General features: G+C 35.6%; 1 protein-coding gene across 1 annotated transcript in view; it reads right to left on the bottom strand.

Annotated features, from left to right (window-relative positions):
• Window positions 1-22,348, bottom strand: part of GRM7 (glutamate metabotropic receptor 7) — an 822,804-nt gene that overhangs the window by 519,113 nt on the left and 281,343 nt on the right. The gene's annotated exons all lie outside the window — the stretch shown is intronic.

The raw sequence follows: 22,348 nt of genomic DNA, 5'->3' as shown, positions 1-22,348 counted from the left end.
TCATTCATCAGCCGATGTGGGGGACAGTTCTAGTGCTGAAATACATCAACGGCTATTATCACAAATGCTCATTTGGGCTACTGGCTAAATTGGATACATAATTCTTCTGTCCTGAAAAAATATTACAGTATTATAGGCATAACCATAGAAAGAGTAATTCATCTATGCCACTACTAGAAAATCAAGAAAAAAACATTTCCCTAGTTAAACCCAGTGAAAACTCCTTTCCTCAAAAGAACAAAGTTCATAATTTAAATACCAGCTCCAGTGTTTTGCCTTCAATATGCAGCGACTGCTAAGTACAAAATTATACAAGAGCTCTCTGCCTCAGTTTCTCTAATTCTAAAACTTACTGCTAACCCTTAGCCAAACCAGTGAACTGTGCAAATAACATATTATAAATAATAGTAAGATAAAGAAAATTTAACATTCATATTGATGAAAATCAACATTCCCTCTTTGACATTAGAGTAAGAATATATTTCCAAGTATTTGGGAATTTAAAATGACTTTAAAAGCAAAATTAAACTTGCAATCACTGTGAAAATTCATTGAGAATGAAAAATTAATTGGCAATGCCAAATATATAATACAAATGTTGGTATTAGCATATAATTTTAGAAAGCCAGATGGCTCAACTGAAATTTTAAATATTTAAATAGAGTTTTAAAGAGTTTACCATTAATATATGTTTCTAAGTAAATGTTTTTAAGTAAAATTTCCTGAAGAGAATTGTGGTAACCAATATTTTTTTCCCTAATGTCATGATCACAAGTATTTAAGTCCTAGTATTTTGACAAGCTATATAGATGCTGAATTTACTAAGTATGCTGTATTAAAATTATTCATATATACTACAGGAAAATAATATGGAATTTTGAACCAAAAATATTAACTAATTACGGTCCGACTAAAAAAACATTAAAATATATTCATATACTAAAAGAATGAAGTGAATGAACCTTATTAAATAAAACATTTGATTCTAAATTACTCAGATAGTTTAATTTTTTCTAATTTTTTCTTATCATACATAGTACCACTAGGGAGCCAGAGATTGGCCTTTTATGACCAAATCTAGCTCATGATTGATTTCTCTGTACAGTATACTTATTTATGGAATCACTGAAGATATGTAAGCAAGAAATGCAGTTGCTGACATGTGCCATGGGGTGGCTCCTCAGATAGCAGAGTTGAAGGTGGTGAGGAAGGTGGGAAGAATGGAAACATAGAAACCTGGAAAATGCTACCTTAGTATCTCAAGTGAGGGATAATATAAATCTAAAGTGGATGTCAGTTATGTTTACTTCCTGAATGTATTCCCCATCTCTAACAACATCCTGAAATGTCCATGGGAAAATGTATAGTGTTGGTGGGGCAATAAATACAGATGTCTATCTTCTTACTATGGGAATAATTTGACTCCCAGACTTCTTTTCTTTTCTTTTCTTTTCTTTTCTTTTCTTTTCTTTTCTTTTCTTTTCTCTTCTCTTCTCTTCTCTTCTCTTCTCTTCTCTTCTCTTCTTTTCTTTTTTTTTTTTCAGCTTGTTCTCATATTACACAGCTACCACATTGTGATGGGCAAAGGACCCAGTAGGTGCAACCAGAACCTCTCTCCTAGATTTTGCCTTCGAGTCAAGTGTTAAAAGGATTGAAGATATCTTTAAATGTGTTCATTCCAATAGCAGGGCCAATGACGAGAGGGTGACTCTCACTAATGCATTCAGGTTCTTATTAGCTACTTCCTGTTGATTCCAATACATTTCTTTATATTCAAATTAGTGATAGTTTGGTTTTGCTACTAGCAACCTTCTGTCTGATTTCTATGGCAACATCAGTGGAAGAGGATATGGTCTAGCAAACAATGGGACTTGAAAGGAAGAGGTGAAAATGTGACTCTGTTAATGATGATGCAGGAGACAGAATTAGGGGTGTCGTGTGAGACATGGCTTGGGGTGAGGGTGATAACTGACTGTAGAAATGCAGCTTTGAGAAAAAGTATTGACATTCTTTGTTGCTCACTTCCACAAATGTCCAGAGGTATAAGAAGACTAGTTTGAGTCCAGGTTGAGATTTTGTTTTCTGATAAACAACAAAGTGACATAATCTGAGAGGTGGCCATTAGAATGTTTAGCATAGGGGCTATAGGGAAGCCATCTGACATAGAAGCTGTTAAGATGATTTCTGCATTAAAAGGGAAGGTATATTAGTATGACAGGATTTAGTCTCTTGTTTCAAAAATTTTATAAACAACTTTAAAAGGGATCAAAGGAACTTTTTAAAGTATGAAGTATGACTCAGGCATGACCTCAACTAAATAATTCCATATAATGACGTTCTTTCTTTGAAAGTAATAAGACATTCCTACCTCAAGCTCTTTGAACACTGCTGTTCCTTCTGCCTAGAATGATTCCTCCCAAACTTTCATGATTCAGTACCTCACTTCATTCATCTTACTGTTCAAGCATCAACTCCTCAGAGAGGCTTTCCCAACCATTCTATTTAAAATAACATCCAACATCCACCCTTTTCACTCCCTCCCATTACTCTGCTTTATTATTATTGTTCTTATCTCTGCTCACATCATAAGGACAAGAACATCATAAGGACAAGAACAATTTACCACTGATTACTCAAAAACTCTAACAGCAGTGAGCACAGAGTATATACTCACTAAATATTTGGTCAATGAATGAACGAATAAAATGAAAATCTCCCTTTCCTTTTTGAGTTCTTTCCTTGTTCAAGGAAAGGAAGAACTTCTGGTTACAATCTCTGAGCAAGATTCTTTTACATTTCCAAATACTAAGATTGGGAACAAAGTGTTCCTTGATATTGAGATCAACACTCTGGCTGCAACTTTTGGGGGACAACTAAAAGATCTAGCCAGAGATCTACCCACCTCTTCTGACACTCTGAGCCTGTCCTAGAGCTGTGCACCTGCTATATATACCACTTGCCTGGCCTGGACCTACACAATAAGGTTTCTGAGAGATAAGCCTACGTAGTCTCATATTTGCATCCTTAGTGCAGTATAGTCTAGGGCAGCAAGAGTTTGGAGAAAAAGAAGATAAGAAAAACAGAGGAAGAATAGGGGTGAGAGGAGTGGAGGAAGTAGAAGAATTGGAAAAAGAAAAATGGGAGCAACAGGACAGGAGGTGAGTGTGAAAAATAGACTCCCACATATGCTGTCCTGGACCCCTCCCAACTCCAACAGCTAATTGTCTCATTTCCATTATGATACTCTCCTACTCACTTTGTTAAGTTCTCTACTCACTTTGTTCAATTCCCCTGCCCCCATTCTTTCTTGCACCTACTCTATTCAGGTTCTGGCCTTACCATTACACCCCAAAACCTCTTTCAAAGCCATCAATGGCCTCCACGGACAAAATCTAATAGTCAATTCTTAGGTCTCATCTTACTTGATTTTTCATTCATCTTTCCTGCTTCATGAAACACTTTTTTAACTTGGTGTCCAGAACACAATACTTTCTGGCTTTCTTTCTAGCTCTTCAGGCACTTTTTAGTGCATCTTTCTGGAGCCATTTCTAGTTATGGACTTCTAAATATTATGTTGGGTCAGTCCTCCTGTGTCTTCTCTGCTGAAGTGATTACATCCCATCGCAATGCATTTGCATACCATTTATATGCTCATGAATCTTCAGAATTAGATCTCCATCATGGACCTCTCAAATGCTTGCTCAGCTCTTCCACTTGGGTATACTGTAAGTATTTTAAACATCACAAGAACAAAAGAGGGCTCTTGATATCCACTTTACTCCTCAAATCCCTCCTCAGTACTGGCTCCACCTCATAAATCTAAGCAAGCATTTGTCACCCCTCACTCCCCTTCACCCCGTTTCAAGCGATCTATGTCCCTAATGTAATGTAAGCACCAAAAAGAAAAGGAATTTCACTGTTGTATAAAATGACTCTCAGCAATTGAATGCAGTAATGCAGTAACGCCCATGTATATGATATATCACAGTATGTGCAATAGCTACATTGCAATATAAAAGTATTTGTGACTTTTATCATTTACAAAGTCATCAGAACTGTTCTTACTACAGTGGTTCACTGTCTACATTTATAATCCAATGAAACTCTGAATATGTTAGAGGGCCATGAAAATAAAGATGCACGAGAAAAATGAAACAATGTTTTTGTTGAGAGAGAGTCAAACCAAAAACAGACTCTTTTTTTTTAATGTAATTTATTGCCAAATTGGTTTCCATACAACACCCAGTGCTCACCCCAACAGGTGCCCTCCTCAATGTCCATCAAACAGACTCTGAACTATACAGAACAAACTCATGGCTACCAGAGGGGAGGTGGGTGGGAAGATGGACGATATAGGTTATAGGGATTAAGGAGCGCACTTGCTGCGATGAGCAGCACGTGATGTATGCAAGTGCTGAATCACTATATTGTACACCTGAAACCAATACGACACTGTACATTAACTAACTGGAATTAAAATGAAAACTTAAACCTAAATAAAATTTTAATTTAATTTAATTTAAAAGACTTTTTTTTCACTGATACATACCCAAAACTATCTTCTTATTTGTTATTATCTGCTTATCTCTTTAAAATGTACAAAAAAGGTCTAGATCTGTTTTGTGTATCTCTGGCATCCAGAATTGTGCTTGGAAACCACTAGACCCTCAATAAATATTTAATAAATAAATGAACAAAATAGAAGTAATAAGAAAGGAAGCATTCTTATTAGTAGAAGTAGTGGTAGTATCATTAAGGTAAAAATCATTATAGCAGCTAATGTTTATAAAGTACTTAGCCTGTGATGGCTACCATGATAAGCAATTTTATGCATTGGAGTATTTCATTACACACAAAAGCTTTTTTTTTTTTATATATGAAATTTATTGACAAATTGGTTTCCATACAACACCCAGTGCTCATCCCAAAAGGTGCCCTCCTCAATACCCATCACCCACCCTCCCCTCCCTCCCACCCCCCATCAACCAACAAAACTAAAAGGCAACCAACGGAATGGGAAAAGATATTTGCAAATGACATATCGGACAAAGGGCTAGTATCTAAAATCTATAAAGAGCTCACCAAACTCCACACCCGAAAAACAAATAACCCAGTGAAGAAATGGGCAGAAAACATGAATAGACACTTCTCTAAAGAAGACATCCAGATGGCCAACAGGCACATGAAAAGATGTTCAGCGTCGCTCCTTATCAGGGAAATACAAATCAAAACCACAAAAGCTTTTTAAGGAAAGAACCAGTAATATTTCTGTTTTACATACAGGAAATAGAATCTTTGTGAGGATAAGAGATTTCTATATTTCTGTAATGGACATAGCTAGGTTTTACCCTTAGGTACAACTAACTTTCAAACATGCTCTTAAGCATCATGAGACAGGGATATTCAGGTGTTCTATGGACATTTGTGAAAACGATAACAAAAAATGGAAAGGGGAAAAAAAAGAGAGAACAAAGGAAGCTTGAGCACCAGGTATTGAATATTTGCCAACCTCCTGGTGGTAATCTCGTCTTCCTCCAAAAAACTAGAATGAAGCTTGATCTTTCTACCAGATTGATCCCATTTACATGGGAGGGAAATAAGAAAAGTGAAATCAGTATGACCCTTATCCTCTTCTCTGGTGAATGTTCTCAGACCTTGATTTCTGCAAAAGTTAAGGTAAGTTTATCTTGAACCAGATAGTAGTCCTACCTTATGGGAAATAAATTTCTCTAGAAATTTAATGGTTTATTGTCTGTTTCTTTTACATATAGCTCTTCTTAATTTAAAAGATAAGTAAATGAACAAACCTCATTTTTGACCTCCCAACTCAACAAAAACAACTTGCCTTTAATTTTCTGGTTCCCAAGCATATATCAACTGTCTCCCTATTTTAAATGTAATTTTTCTCACAAACACACACACAAATCTATGAAAATCCACTTCACGTGTCAAACGCATAAAACAAACCCTTGAATCTATGTGCAGAATGAGTTTAGGTTTCACTTAATAATTTGATTAGATTAGGTCTTGTTTTAACAAACTCAGCGGGCACTGACAAAAAGAAAATCACTAATAGTAGAATCATAAAACTATGTTAACATTGTGTAAGTTTTCTAATCCATCGTAAACTCGCAGCTAAACCAACCTTAGGAAACTGGGGAATGCAGGTTTCTTTAGCAGATTGCCACAGCAGCTTGTCTCCAGCATTACACAAGGTGGGATGAAACACTCTCTGGAGAGGTGAAATTTACAGAAGGATTTGAATGAAAAGGGAAAGTAGATTTATGGATTTTAGATACCAGCATTTCACTACATAAACAAATGTTTATTTACTATTTAATATTTCCATGGGACTGTTTTATAAGTTCTGGCTAGCACCTGGACTGTGGGAAATGCCCCCAAATTTTCAGTTTTCCTTCACCATTTTTAATATCTGTAGCTGCCCATATGGAGTTCATAATCTTTCGTGTCACTACAGTGACAAAATGTAGTATCTCCACAGATATATGTGCAAGTGGAAGGAACAGTAGACAGGGATGGAGATGAGGAGAAAATAACACACCATGAGAACTTTACTAAGGGAGGTATATGACAATCACCTGAACTTGGGAGGGGACATTCCAGGTTTAAGAAACCAGTTGAATAAAAGCCTGGAGGGATGAAATGTTTCGTGTTTGGGGTACAGCTTGGAAAATAAAGGACAATGGAAACTAACCAGGGGTTAAACAGAAACTGAGAGAAGGGGAAATAGATTAAAAGCAGAAAGAAGAGTCCTCAATCCTCTTTTTTTCTGTATTAGTCTATGTTTTGAACTTTGCTTCATAACCGAATAATAACTGACATCTTATTTGCATTTCAGTTCTATACTTTACAAGGTTATAATTATTCACATCTTGGGAAAGTGGATATATGTGTTAAAAACTCCTCTTTCACACAGTTAGCATTTTCCCAACCAAATTAATGGCAGGCTCTCTAAAGCTAGCTTTACCAGAAATGTTTCTGTCTCCCACATAGTGTTTGAAAAGTGTTTTCTTAGGCTCTATGGCAAACACAGCCAGAAGCTTCTCATCGCTATCCCAGCATGCAATGGGTCCCCGTCATTTTCCTTCTCAACAAGTTTTGTTTCTCTTGGGCTTCAACACAGAATGTTCAGCTACCTTATTAAACTCATGCCCCTGCAGGGAAGAACTCAGGAATAAGGCCTGTCTACTGCCACTTCAACATTTCAAAGGAAGTTTGTTTACTCCCATTATCAAGACCTCACAGCCACAGAGGTTGGCTTGGAGAAATTCTGGGATGTAAAAAAATGAAATTACATCTTTTTCTACACTGCTCAGCACAAATGAGCAAAAGCCATTCTTATCATGTAAAAATGCTCCTCTTGACCCTCTATCATTAGAATGAGTGCTCAGATTCTGTGAAATTTTCCAGTGGTGGTGAAAAATCTCCCCCTACTCTCATTCTTTATATCTCAAGTCATGGGGTAAGGTAAAACTAATTGGATCACCTGATGATTGAAATCTGGCTCTTAATGAATTCTGTCACAGATGTAAAGCTTGGAAAATTGTGTTCCCTACCTTTTTAGAAAGCTAGTGGTTTGGGGAATATTCTACATGTATTTAAAGTCAAAATGGTTTCTTTTGAGAATATCTTTAAAGGAAAAAGAAGAATAATGTTATTTCAGAAATTTAACAGATCTGCTTCAACTAGAACATTTTATATTGCTACAAATTATTCTTTTTCCTTCAAGTGCACAAGGAAAGACATTACAGGGACTGGGAAGAAAATCTACTATATCACATCTGGTAGTACACAATTGTCATCAGCACCAATCACCTCTGTTTGGATATTAGGATCTGATGTTTATCTTAGATGCCCACAATAATGCCAAAAAACTGTCTGGTATAATTTTCAGTCAATGGCCAAAGGATGGGCACACAGTGGAATATAGGAATACTTTCCACTAGATTCTGAGTTTGGAGAGAAAAACTGAAGGTCTAAGTGGAGTTGGAACTGACCCATCCTGTTGGTGGTATCCCAAGGAAATGGTTCGTCATCTCCTGCTACCTAAATTTTTAGAGTACCCTTTCTTCCTGTTTCAAGCTTAGTTCAGTTCCTTGTTTTTTTTTCTTCTTTTTCTTTCTGATACCTCATAAACTTCCAAACCATCCTTTATTTTTCCCTTAACCACCCATAGTTAATGTTGCTTACATGTTTTTTTCTTCTTCTTCTTTTTTTTTTTTTTTTTTTTTTTGGTAATTCTCAAACATTTTGACTGAATGATTTAAATATCTAATAAGATCAAACAAATAAAAACACCAACAACAAAACAACTTCTAAAATAACAAGAAATTCTACTGCCATGCCTCATGGTACCAGTTCTGCCCTTCTTAAGCATAAGACAAGGTCATGATATAAAGATGTATATACCCATTTCACTGTGAATGAATTCAGGCATTTTATACATAGAAGGCTGACTTTAAGGCTGAAGTTGTTTTTTGTATACACTCAACTATAAACCTGTTTTTATGTTTTCACATAACAGATATGAGGATGACTTCCTACCTTTAAAAGGAATGGATACAGGCCAGGTAGCAAATAATAATTATCAGCCAAAAGCCAGTCAAACTGGGAATCAGACAGCTCTGCAGAAGTGTTGTTATATTATCGATTCAAGTTGCTACCAAAGCCATTACTCTAATATAGATGCAGTAATATAAGGCTGAGTGAATTTGTTCAGAGAAAATAAGCCACTGTTAAATCTTAATTCACACTATAAGAAAATGGAAACTTTTCTTTCTTTAATAACACTAAGGGATAACGTTGGAAAACTGTAACCCAAAGAAAATTTGTAAAGGAGTTTATATTCAGAGACCCTCACCTCCTGATTATTTTCTGCCCCATGACTTCCTTGCTCATTCTTAGCATCCTGTGATCTTGACTTTACTCCAGCAATCTTTACCACTAATGCATATCCTCAACCAGCATCTTCTGTCAGCTATTCTGTCTTTTTAACACAAGATTTTATTTAGAAGTTTAAAAATGTTTGCAATTTAGAATTACCATTTGGTTGAGTGCCTTACACTGATTTAGCAAAACACACAGAATAATAGTAAAATATATTAAATCTGATCCAGTTCTTTAAAAAGGCAATTACATGGTTAACACATATATTTTCATTACAAAATGTGCTTGTTCTATCTTTTCCCTTTCCAATTTAGATTTAGTATGCCCAAGTATAACTCCTATTCTGTTCTTTAAAAATATAGTGGGAGGAGTGACATCAGCAACATGGCTGAATATGACATCCTTTGTTGTATCTGCCTTCAGTAACAACTGGAATCCATCCACAGACAGAAGTGCCTCTGTAGGAGCTACAGTATTGAACATCATACACCAAGGGATCCAAGAGGAATACTGTCCACCTATGCATTAGGTAACAGGCATACAGACCTTGGACATGGAGCATGCAGTGGCCTATGAATATGATCCTCTAGGCCAGGGTTCATAAGTCCTTAGAGAGTACTGTCTTAATCAATCACCCATGGACAAATAAGCTGTAGTGACAGTTCAGGTTTCCAGTGGAGAAGTCCCAGCATATAATTAGGACCAAAAAAAGTATGAATTTGGAAGTTTTGGAGAGGGTTAAGAAGAAGAGTCTGACTTGTATCACCTCTCCTCCAAGGAGATACAATTCAGTGCCAGATGAGATCTTCTCAGTACATGATTTCTCCTGGGGATTAAATAAGAGCATGGGACTGAATGTTTGTCTTCCCCAGCTATATGGGACATTACCAAAGAGTCTCAGTTCTGTCTCACACCATCAGATTATGGAGTCATGAGCCATGGGGGGTTGGAAGAGGTAGAGAGAGAGGCACACAGGACTCTCAGAAGAAAGGGATATAGATCCCACTAACTGCATTTCAGACTCCATCAAGAAATCCACCCATGACCTGATGGGTACACCTTGTCCACAAATCACTTTAGCTTGCCCACAGGCATCCCCAGTGCTGTGTACACCTCATCCACACACACTTTCAAACTATGGCGGGCTCTCTATACATGCACCGAAAGGTAGCAAGCCTGAGCTTTGGCAGACATCTGATGAAAATGCCAACATGAATATGTGAGCCAGGAAAAAGCCCACAAAATTGAACTTTAGCTCCACCACCTGCCATGGTACAATGCAGGATCAAGAAAAGACACACAAGCTTAAGAATCCTGCTACAACAGGAAGCAAGAAACATAAAGCACAGATACCCAAAGGAAGACAGAGGAAACCTCAGACTCCCTATCAAAATGATGGAAGTCATTTCTCTCCTGAAGTCAGTTAGTAATGACTTGAGAGGTGACCACTACTGCAAATTCAAAGACAGCAACACAATACTTCAAAGAATATGGAACATCAAGGAAACAAGAGACCACCAAAGAATCACAGTAATCTTTCAGTAATAATCCCAAAGACATGGAGATCCACAATTTATACAATAAAGAATTCAAAATAACTATTTTGAGGAAACTCAATGAGCTACAAGGAAACAACACACAAACAAAATGACAACTTTAATAAAGAGATAGAAATCATAAGAGTCAAATAGGAATTCTGGAGCTAAAGAGTACAATGAATGACACAAGAAATGCAGTGGAGAGCATCAATACCAGAATGGATCAAGCAAAAGAAAGAATCCATAGATTAGAAGATAGGAACTTTGAAATTATCTAGTCTGAAGGGAACAAAGAAAAAGGAATAAAAAAAGAATGAAGAAAACCTATGTGATCTATCAGATATCATCAAAAGAAGCATTTTATTCATTATCAGAGTTTCAAGGGGGAAGTGATGGAGAAGAGTGCAGAAAGCTTATTTGAAGAAATTAATGCTTGAGAACTTTGCAAATCTGGGGAGAGATTCAGATATCCAAGTTTATGAAGCTCATAGGTCACCAAACAAACTCAATTTAAAGAGATCTCCTCCAAGACACATATAAAAATCAAGGGAACTCTCATAAAGCAATCAGCAGATGTCTCTGCAGAAATCTTAAAGGCCAGGAGAGAGTAGGATGATACACACAAAGTAATGACAGAAAAATAATGATAAAAAATTAAACCAAGAAAGCTCTATTTAGCAAAGTTTTCTGTCAAAAATAAAGAAGAGATGAAGATTTACCCAGTTAACAAAAAGCAGAGGAAGTTCATCATTAGACTCGCCTTACAAAAAAAAAAAAAAAAAAAAATGCTGAAAGGAGTTCTTCAACTGAAACTGAATGGCAGCTGATTAATAACAGGAAAATGTGTGAAAATATACAACACACTGGTAAAGGTAAGGATACATCAAATTCAGAACACTCCAACACTGTTATGTGGTATGTGAACCACTTAACTCTAGTATAAAGGTTAAAAAAAAGTATAAAAAAACTATAGTTACAATAATAGGCCAATGAATATATAATAATATAATATAAAAAAAGGCAAATTGTGACATTAAAAACCTAAAAGGGTGGGGGAATAAGAGAGTAGAGTTTTTGTATGAAATCAAAGTTAAGTTATCAGCCTTAAGTAGATATTATATCTATAAGATGTTTTATGTAAGCCTTTATAAGAGTCACAAAACAAAAAGCAACAGTAAATAAAAGATAACAAAAAGGAAATCAAAGCATACCACTAAGAAAAGTCACCAATTCATAATCAGCAAGACAGGGAGAAAGGGACAAGAGAAACTACAAAATAGCCAGAAAACAATTAATAAAATGTCATTAGTAGTCCTTACCTATCAATAATTACTCTTAATGTAAATAGATGAAATTATTAAGTCAAAAGGCAGAGTGGCTGAATGGATTCAAAAAACAAATGAAGAAAAATAAGCAAACAAAACAAACAAACAAACAAAAAACAAGACCCAATATATGCTGCCTACAACAGACACTTCAGCTTTAAGGAATTACATAGGCTCAAGGTGAAGGGACAGAAAAAGATATTCCATGCAAGTATAAAAGAAAGGAAAACAAGAGTTACAATACTTACATCACACAAAATATACTTTAAGCCAAAAACCATAATACCATGTCTCAAAGGCTATCTACTATTAAAGTGAGAACATTTATTTGGAAAAATGAGATCCTGAAAGTTGGAATGGGGACATATAGAAGACCTTAAAAGAGGTAAGAACATTAAATCATTGTATTCTGATAAGTACTTTAACTTTAGAAGTGGACTTTTCATTCCCATATGAGAGGATTAACTGAGTACGGGGGGGGGGGGGGAACAACAAACAAAAACACAAAAGAAAAAAAAAAAAAAAACCTCAATAAGAGACAAAGGAAAGCTATCAGAAGGGCACCTGGGTGGCTTACTTAAGTATCTGACTCTGGGTTTTGGCTCAAGTCATGATCTCACAGTTCATGAGTTCAAGCCCCACATTGGGCTCTGCACTGGTGGCACAGAGATGAGCTTAAGATTCTCTCACCCTCCCTTTCTTTCCCTCCTCTGGTCACGTTCGAAAGAAAGAAAGAAAGAAAGAAAGAAAGAAAGAAAGAAAGAAGAAAGGAAGGAAGGAAGGAAGGAAGGAAGGAAGGAAGGAAGGAGAAAGAGAGAGAGAGAGAGAGAGAGAAACAAAGAGAGAAAGAAAGAAAGAGAAAGAAAGAAAGAAAGAAAGAAAGAAAGAAAGAAAGAAAGAAAGAAAATTTTAAAAATGGTCATCAGATAATGATAGTCAATTCATCAAGAGACTATAATAATAATAATAAATATATATGCATCCAGTATCTGAGCACCTAAATATATTAAGCAAATACTAACAGATTTGAAGACAGAAATAAGCAACAGTACAATAATAATGGGGGGCTTCAGTAGCCCACTTTTACCAATGGATAGGTCATCCAGGCAGAAAATCAATATGGAAACACTGAACTTCTACTTTAGCCCAAATGAACCTAACAGACATATATAGGACATTTCTGCCAACAGCAGCAGAATACAGATTTTTGTCCAGTTCTCAGAAAACATTCTCTAGGATAGATCATATGATAGGTCACAAAACAGGTCTTAGAAAATTGAGGAAGATCAAAATCATACCAGGTGTCATTTATAACCATGATGATATAAAACTAGAAATCAATAACAGGAAGAAAACTGGAAATTTCACAACATGTGAAAATTAAACAACACACTCCAGAGCACCAAAAAGATCAAAAAAGAAATCAAAAAATACTTTGAAACAAATGAAAATGGAAACACAACATATCAAAACTTATGGGATATAGAAAAAGTAGCTGTAAGAGGGAAATCTATAGCAATACATTTCTACATTAAGTAGAAAAAAATAAAACAAGCAAAAAAAACAAACAATTAAGCCCCAAGTCGGGCATAAAGGAAATAACAAAAATTTGAGCAAAAATTTGAGCAGAAATAAATGAAGTAACAGAAAATAATGACAAAAGTAAGAGCTATTTTTTTGGAAAGAATAACAAACAAAATTGACAAATTTTAGCCAGACAACTAAGAAAACAAATTTAGCTAAACAACTAAGGAGAAAAATCAAATAAAATCATAAATGAAAGAGGAGACATTACAAATGATACTACAGATGAAATAAAGTTCTTTAAAGACTACTGTGGATAATAATGTACCAACAAATTGGATGACACAGGAGTGGAAAAATGTCTAGAAACATACAACGTAGCAAGGGCAAATCACAGAGACACTCTGACAAGCCAATAATTAGTAAGAAGACTGAATAAGTAATCAAAATCTCCCCAAAAAAGAAAAGCCTAGTACCAAACGGTTTCCCTGGTTACTTCTACCAATAATTTAATGAAAACCTAATGCAAATTCTTCTAAAACATTAAAGACGATGGAAAATTCTCAAATTCAATTCATGAGGACAGCATTATTCTGATACCTAAGCAAGAAGACGATACTACAACACAAGTGCAGGCCTGTATCCTTGATGGATATAGAAAAAATTCTCAACAAATCTACATATGTTGTATGCCTGAAAGTAATGTAACATTTTTTGTCAAGTATACATTAATGACTAACTAACTAACTAACTAACTAAATAAATAAATGAATAACATTAGCAAGCTGAAATCAAAACACACTAAAATGATCATATACCAATAATCAGGCAGGATTTTTCCTGGGGGTACAAGAATGGTTCAACATGTAAAATCAATAAAGGTGATACATTACCTTAATAGAATAAAAGGGGAAAAAAACATACATACGGTTAATCTCAACAGATGCAGATAAAGCATCTGATACTACATCCTTTCATGATAAAACTCTCAACAATTGGGTATATTAAATAAAATTTTAAAAAATTGGTTATAGAGAGATGATGCCTCAATATAATAATATGGCAAGCTGACAACTAAAATCATATTCAATGGTGATAGGTTGAAAACTTTTTCTCTAAGATCAGGAACAAAAAAAGGGTATCCACTCTCACCACTCCTATTCAACATAGTACTATATATCCTAGACAGAACAATCAGGCAATAAAAAGAAACAAAGGTATCTAAATAGGAACACAAGGTTTTACTATATATAATATATATAAATTATATAATATATATATATATATATATATATATATACAAACAATATATATATACACTTCACTGTTGTTCAGTCATTAGAAAGAAGGAAATCCTGCCATTTGCAACAACATGGATGGACCTTGGAGACATTATGCTAAAGTGAAGTAAGTCAGACAAAGAAAGACAAATAATACCGTATGAGACCACTTATAGGTGGAACGTAAAAAGCCGAACTCATAGAAACAGAGTAGAAGAGTAGAATGGTGGTTGCCAGAGGTTGGGAGGCGTAGGTGGCTAGGAGATGTCAGTCAAATGGTACACTTTCAGTTAGAAGATGAATAAATGCTAGGGATCTAAGGTACAGCATGGTGATTATAATTAACAACACTGTATTACATACCTGAAGGTTGCTAAGAGAGCAAATCTTAAATATCCTTACCACAAAACAAAATGGTCATCATGTGAGGCAACAGATGTTAACTAGCCCTACAGTGGTCATTATTTTGCAATATATAGGTGTTTAAAAATCATCACATTGTATACCTTAAACTTTCACAATGCTGTATGCCAATTATATCTAAATAAAGCTGGGAAAAAATATAGTGAGAGCCCAATAAATAAATAATGCAAACCCTCAAGAAGAATGCAATCTGTGAGTCTAATGTAAGCCATTCCAGTTTTTACGTCCTATCTTAGTTCCTCCCTGGTTACTGTTGAACAAAACACCCATAAGAAGAGACTGATAGCAAAATTAACATTACTCAAAAGTGTGGAGAGTGAAATGTGTACCAAGTGCATTACCATATAACAGGATTTTAGAAAATAACACTCATGATCCTGATATAAAAGTAAGTATTAACAATGTTTATGTCAAAGAATTTTGTACCCTCTAGCATTATGAGTTCAAAAACAACACACTTCCATATAATTAGTCATCACTTATCAAAATTTCTGTCGTTAAAATTCTGACAACTTTATCTTTCCCAGGAAATTAACCTTCTTTGATAAGAAATACACCAAGTTTGTGTGTGTATTATTGATTTTTTTTTAATTTTTAAAAATTTAAATGCAAAGGATCACTAATACTCTAAGAAAAAGAAACCGTTCTTGCAAGTGGACATTTTTAGTTAAGTATTCATTTATTTAGGCACTTCTAATATGTAGCTCTAATTATTCTCTTAAGACCTATATCATTATCACGATAACTTTTCTTTTAATATTTTCCCTTCTGTGTAAAAATCTATGTTGTAACTATATACTAGTTTCTCAAAGGGTCACCATGACAGTATGACCTAAAAAGAGTGATGGCATCCCACTGATATCTATCTAAAAAGGAGTTTACTTGACAGTTAATGCCAACTCTAAAATATTAATGTAATCAAATAATGTCATCTAATGATCATTAGCAATATGTTTAAAGTTTTTGTTATTTAAGATATCCAGCCAAAAGAGTAACAAGAAATGTGAAAAAATCAGGAATAGGCACATTTGGAGCTACCCAAGGTCAAAGCTTTTCAAAATCTTAATGTAGTTTGTGTTTAGGATAGCTACTGATCCTTCAGTTTGCCTGAGAGCGCTAATGCAACTGATGGAAAGCTTTGTAGAATTACGTATAATCTCTTGAAAGATTTAACAGCAGGGATCCATTTGTCAAATAAAAGGAAAACAGATCCCACTGTGCAGGTCTCAAAGAGGCTACATTTACACACATCAAGTTGTTCAAAATACAAAATTATTTAGGAAGGAGCTGAAGTCCAGTAAATAGATATTTTGAAGCAACCTATTATTAATCTAAGGTTTCTTGGACTAGAGTATTTGTTTTTCAGAACTATCCATTTGACTCTTTCCAGCGCCCACATCCTTGCCACCATTTTGATGAATGCATTTTTCTGCGTGGATTCTGTTTAAACCTCTCTTCCCCCTTACTTACCTATCCCAGTGGAATGAAACCCCGGGAAGCCTCTGGAAAAGGCAACCAAGAAGATAATATATTTTAGACCGTGACCTTCCCCAAATTTTGGTTAGGTCACTGACATTCCATTGGGAAATGTCTCTTCCCCACTGTGTATGGTCTTAATGGGACTCAAAATCAAGGTTCCTACTTTCCCACAACCAAAACATATGCACGCCAAAAAAGCATTTGAACTCTGTATATTTCCTTCTAGTTTTATAAGCTAACTGATATTCTTCTATTTTTTTCTACTGAAATCTCTCTCTCTTCTTGATATCCTTCAAAACCTATGAGAATCAAATTAAGAGTCTTTTCCAATGAACACTTTTGTAAAGACTGAGAAAAGAAAGCTTCACTTGAAGGCTGAATGCGGCGTTACTAAGTAGGGAGAATAAATCAAGCATTCTGTTTCTAAAGTTCAGTGGGTATAATATTATGCAAAATCATGGTTACTTTCCAAAATAAACTACCCCAGAACAACAATCTTCCTCTCCTCTACCCAACTGACCAAGAAATTCTATTGCCTAATACAGTCCTCAACAAAAGTTGATCTAAGTTCCTTTTCACTTCATCTTTAATCTCAGTACCACAATCCCATGTCTTTTCTCTCCTAAGCATGTGCAACATATGGTAATAATATCAAGTAGGTGAGAAAAGGAGGAGTTCACTCTATCTTCAGATCCTTTCATATACCTCCATGATGCTCAGGTACAATGAAAGTATGTAGAAGAGGTGAGAAGGAATTACTGAGATGTCTTTTCCAGTGTCTATTCCTTCATGCAGCAAAACTACTCTGCCATCATCTATTTCCAGTCCCACATCAACAATGACAGTCTATTATTGCCTGGCAGAAACCCATCCTTTGCAATCAGCTTGATATGCATCTGAGAACTGCCTGAACAAGGAAAGAGTAGTTTTCTCAAGAAATATGCACCGACTTTACAACTCAAAGAGCAGTATGCTGACTCCTGGTCAGTTACTACAGGACTTGGGACCAGAACCAGAAGTTCTTGGCTCAAAAGCCAGAGCATTTTCTGCAATAGTTTCCATGTTGTGTGGGAGAACATTTTACATCACAGTAATTCAAGACTCATAATTTTTTTCAAAGCAATGCTATTTTGCTTATACCATTTAAAATTTAAAATACCATTAAATAATTTTCTTTTGGGTTTCTAATATGACTCTCTTTTCCTAAAATGTCATTCATTACCCCAGTTAGGTAAACCTTATCTGCTAACTCCTAAGTACTCTGAGGCTTAGCGAAGCATCTACCTTCTTCCAGAGTCCTCCCTTTCAGCATGCCCCAACAAGTCTCTTTTCATGGCTCTACTTACATATTTCTAACCTTAGAAAGCAAGGATTATTATTTTTGTTTTGTGCTTTTTACTACTATAATTATTTATAACTATTATCCGACACAGTATCTGACAGAAAGAAAATACTCAGACATGCACTGGATGAATGTAAGGTGAATCAGCAGATTTTTTATGTCAGATCTTTCCTTCTATAAAGTCAGTTTATTATAACAGGTTAATAACAAGTTTAGAAAGCCAAAATTGGAAAAACTTCTAACAGTTTCACAGTACCAACTACAGCCATGAAATCATCATCTCTTCCATTATTAATAATTTTTAAATTCAATGGCATTTATTGAACGTAATATATATTGGACATTATCTGAGCATAGAGTGTTGAAAGACAAATACAACATAATGCCTATCCTCAATACACTTATAATGGGAGAGGATAATTAGACAGATTACAGTAACACACAACCAATTCCATGACAGAGTTATACCAAAGCTGTTACAGAACTCACAGAAGAGAGTTCTACTCACTCTCAATTATATTAATGAAGGTAAAAGCCAAACAACTGAGGTAAAGCCTGTCTAGATCAAGTAGAAAATAAATTATAAATTTTAATTATTATTACTGAAATTATGCTGGACAACCCACAGAATCAGTGGGAGGCCAGGGAGTCAAAGACAGAAAATGAGCCTAAACAAAGGATGACTGAGCTGTTAGGAAAAAGCCAAAAAAGGTGTCACAGAACTAAGTTAGCTGGGGCACTGTTGCCACTACTCATGGAATGAGGAGTTGGAGATTATACTACTGCTGCCCATTCATGCTGGACACCCCCTCCCCTCCCAGAAACATGGGTAACACTGCTATTGTTGCAAAAAACATGGGTTTTTCCATTGCTCCTGCTTCTTTGTGCCCCAACTCTTGATTCATCTATGGTGGGTATATCTGATTAGCCAAGACTGGGTTACATGGCTGTGCCTTGGCTTCAGGGGAGGCTGGGAAGATGAATACCTGACCCTTTTAGCTCTATAGCAGTATGCAGGCTTGTTTTCTCCTCAAGACTTGTGCAGATGGGCATTCTCTATGAATTTATTCAGGGAGGTAGACTTAAAATGGAGTGCTGTTAAAATAGACAAATGTATACACAGCAATTAAAAATAGGATCATGAAGGAAGATTAAGTCAGGGATAGCTTTTCCCAAGGTGTTAAGTTAAAAAAAAAACAACAAATTGGAGTTATCTGGCAGCCCAAGCAGAAGCATAGCATTTGCAATGGAACAGAGCCTCCTGATAGTCACAGAAGGTTGATCGTGTGGCAGGTAGAGAGAGTACATATGGAGGCTTGTATGGGAATACAAGTGGGCAAGGATAGTATGGGAATGAGACTGGTGATTAAAGCAGACACTAGATTAGAAAGAAGCTATATGCCATGCTAGATCTTTTACTTACCCCTCTGGGGAAAGAGAGGCAACAGACAATAATGAAATGGCTTTCTTAGTATTTTAGAAAAATTATCATTATAGCTGAATGAATACTATTGGAGGGGCTAATCTGGAGGCATGGATAGCTGTGGCTATGAATGAAGGTGAATCAAATGTGGCCCAGAACTAAATGGTAATGATGATATGGCTAAGGGGTCACCTCTAAGATGTGCTAATAAATGGAGTATGAGTTAAAATTTAAAATGTTGTGGGGCGCCTGGGAGGCTCAGTCGGTTAAGCGTCCGACTTCAGCTCAGGTCACGATCTCACGGTCTGTGGGTTCGAGCCCCGCTTCGGGCTCTGGGCTGATGGCCTGGAGCCTGCTTCCGATTCTGTGTCTCCCTCTCTCTCCGCCCCTCCCCCATTCATGCTCTGTCTCTCTCTGTCTCAAAAATAAACGTTAAAATTTTTTTTAAAATGTTGTGCTAACCACAGAAAATCCAAAAAATAAAATAAAAAAAATATAAAGTCTCTTCTTCAGGAATTTACAGTTCAGTTTTAAGGACAACTGAAGATAAATGATACCATGAGAGTCCTTGTGATTTTGTATTTTGAAATTTAGACTTTGAATGTTTAATGCCTGTATTTAGACTAGGACCACTGAACACTTCATTCAGGAAATACTGTAACTACATATAAAAATGCCTCTAAGTTTTCTATAGTCACCATGGCATAGACAGAGACAGGCATACAGAAGGAAGAAGGAAGAATGAAGAAGGAAGAAGGAAGAAGGAAGAAGGAAGAAGGAAAGGAAAGGAAAGTTTATCCTGAAATTCACCTTAGATGGAGGCATTGGGAATTACAGACTGTTGCATCATACTGCTTTAAGTTTTGTGGGAGGATCATAAGAGAGAAGAATGTAGTGTGACCCACAAGTCACAAAATTATATATCATGAAATTTTATGTCATAAGTGCTTCTTCTACAGGCTTTTTTTGGGGGGGGGTTGTTTTTCTAAAGGGCAAAGGAAGAAATGCAATTCCTCCTTCCTTCTCTCCTTCCCTTAAATGTTTACTAAATGCCTTTTATATGTCAAATACTGCAGTAGATGATAGGGGTGTAAGGCAAAAATCATTGACCTCATAGAGGTTATGGGAGGATGGGGAAGACTGACAATTCATACACAACGAAGGAGAATGTTGCATTTCAGAAGACAGAGAGCACAGAATCCTATAATAAGCAACTAGTTCTAAGATCTTAAAAGACTAAGGGCTGTATAAAAGTTATTAATTGTCAATTAAGTCTCACCTAATTATTCTAGAAAATTATTCTAGGAAAAAATATTCTAGGCTAAAATAAAGTGTTAAATAAAAATAAATTCTACAGTTTATCTGAATAAGAATGGTAATTACTTTATAAGACAAATTGAAATATCTGTTTAATTAAGTGATTGGCATGAAATACCCAAAGGATAGTTCAACTGTTATTTCAGGTTTTGAAAAGTTGACATATATCATGATACCATGGCAGTAGCAAATCATTACTATTTGTGTCATACTGTGAAGGAATGGTCATTCGGGATTCTCCTGAAAATTGTCTCGCAAAGTCTAAGAATCACATGTGGTGTCCTTACTCTCATGATCCTTGAACTGAATTTGCTTCAAAAATCTGGAATATACTAATGGTGTAAATACTCTCATAAGTATTTACTTTTACCTTCACTTAGAGGCCTCTGTATCTCTACTTTAGGCTATTTAGGTTATTACATCAACCTGAACTTTAAAGTGGATTGAGAGTGAACTGTCTCATTCCTTGTGATATTAAGCAATAAATTGCTTTCATTGCTGTTGCATGTGCATTCATTCAAACACACAGGGCAATTTGTGCAAGTATAACTATTCTATAAAAATTTCATCATCTGAGAAAATCATGTTACGGTCCTCTCTGAAAGTTCAACAAGGAGCCGCATCCATGCATATTTCAATTTCTCACAACTACATGAGAGGAGAATTACTGAGATTTTCCTTGACAGCATAGAGAAGATATATGCCTAGGTTTCCATGTTCCAAACAAATTACTTGGCCTCCTGTTGAAGGATGGCTTCTTTCTTCAAACATCATTGTCTTCACTTGTGCTACCAGAGTATGGCAAAGGAGAGCTCACCCATGTTCTTGACTATGGGCATGGTAGATACACCTCAGGTGGTAGTTCTACAAGTAGCCTCTGCTTCAGGACTTAAATCTAAAGTAAATTTTGGAACTAAAGTATTCTGAAAGGGTGAAACTCTTAAAGACATTTATAAAAGAGAAGAAACATAATCTTCAAAGTCAAATGGTTATGAATGGGAGTAACCCCTTCAAGCCTGCTAGCGGTACATAGAAACATCCCTTACTCTCATCCCTCTCTCTCTCTCTGTCACACACACACACACACACACACACACGCACACACATTACATACATAGGACAATTTGAACAGTTAACTTCTTTTTTCTTAATGATTCTCAAGCATTTTTTAAAGTTTATTTATTTATTTTGAGAGAGACAGAGACAGCATGAGTGGAGGAGGAGCAGAGAGAGAGGGAGAGGGAGAGAGGGAGAGAGAGGGAGAGAGAGAATCCCAAGCAGACTCTAGGCTGTCAGCTTGGAGTCCAATGCAAGGCTCAAAGTCACGAAATCAAAAGATTGTGACCCGAGCCAAAACCAAGAGTTGGACACTTAACTGACTGAGCCACGCAGGCGCCCCTTCTTCTTATGCTTCTTATATAATGAAAGCATATTATCAAAAATAGCAACTCACTATTATATATATATATGTAACTTATATCATATTATATAATTATATATATAACATATATATATATATATATATATAACCTTGTAGCTATAACTAAAGGCAAAAGTCATCTATCACTTGCATTATTTTCAAATTTTTATAACTCAAATAATTCTACTAATTTATAGAGAACTGGTGTGATGCATTAATAATAATCTGGTATTGTTGGGTGTTACATGATTCCCTATATATGATGTTATTTACTTTACTAACCTGATGAATCAGGTACTAACTGCATTCTCTACATGAGGAATCAGAGACCTGAAAAGTTAAATCATGTATCAAAAGTTTTACAGCATGA

The sequence above is a fragment of the Lynx canadensis genome, chromosome A2 (assembly GCF_007474595.2).
Source record: "Lynx canadensis isolate LIC74 chromosome A2, mLynCan4.pri.v2, whole genome shotgun sequence".
Taxonomy (NCBI): Eukaryota; Metazoa; Chordata; class Mammalia; order Carnivora; family Felidae; genus Lynx; species Lynx canadensis.
The sequence above is the reverse complement of the archived record's forward strand: the minus strand, read 5'-3'. Positions and strand labels throughout refer to the sequence as shown.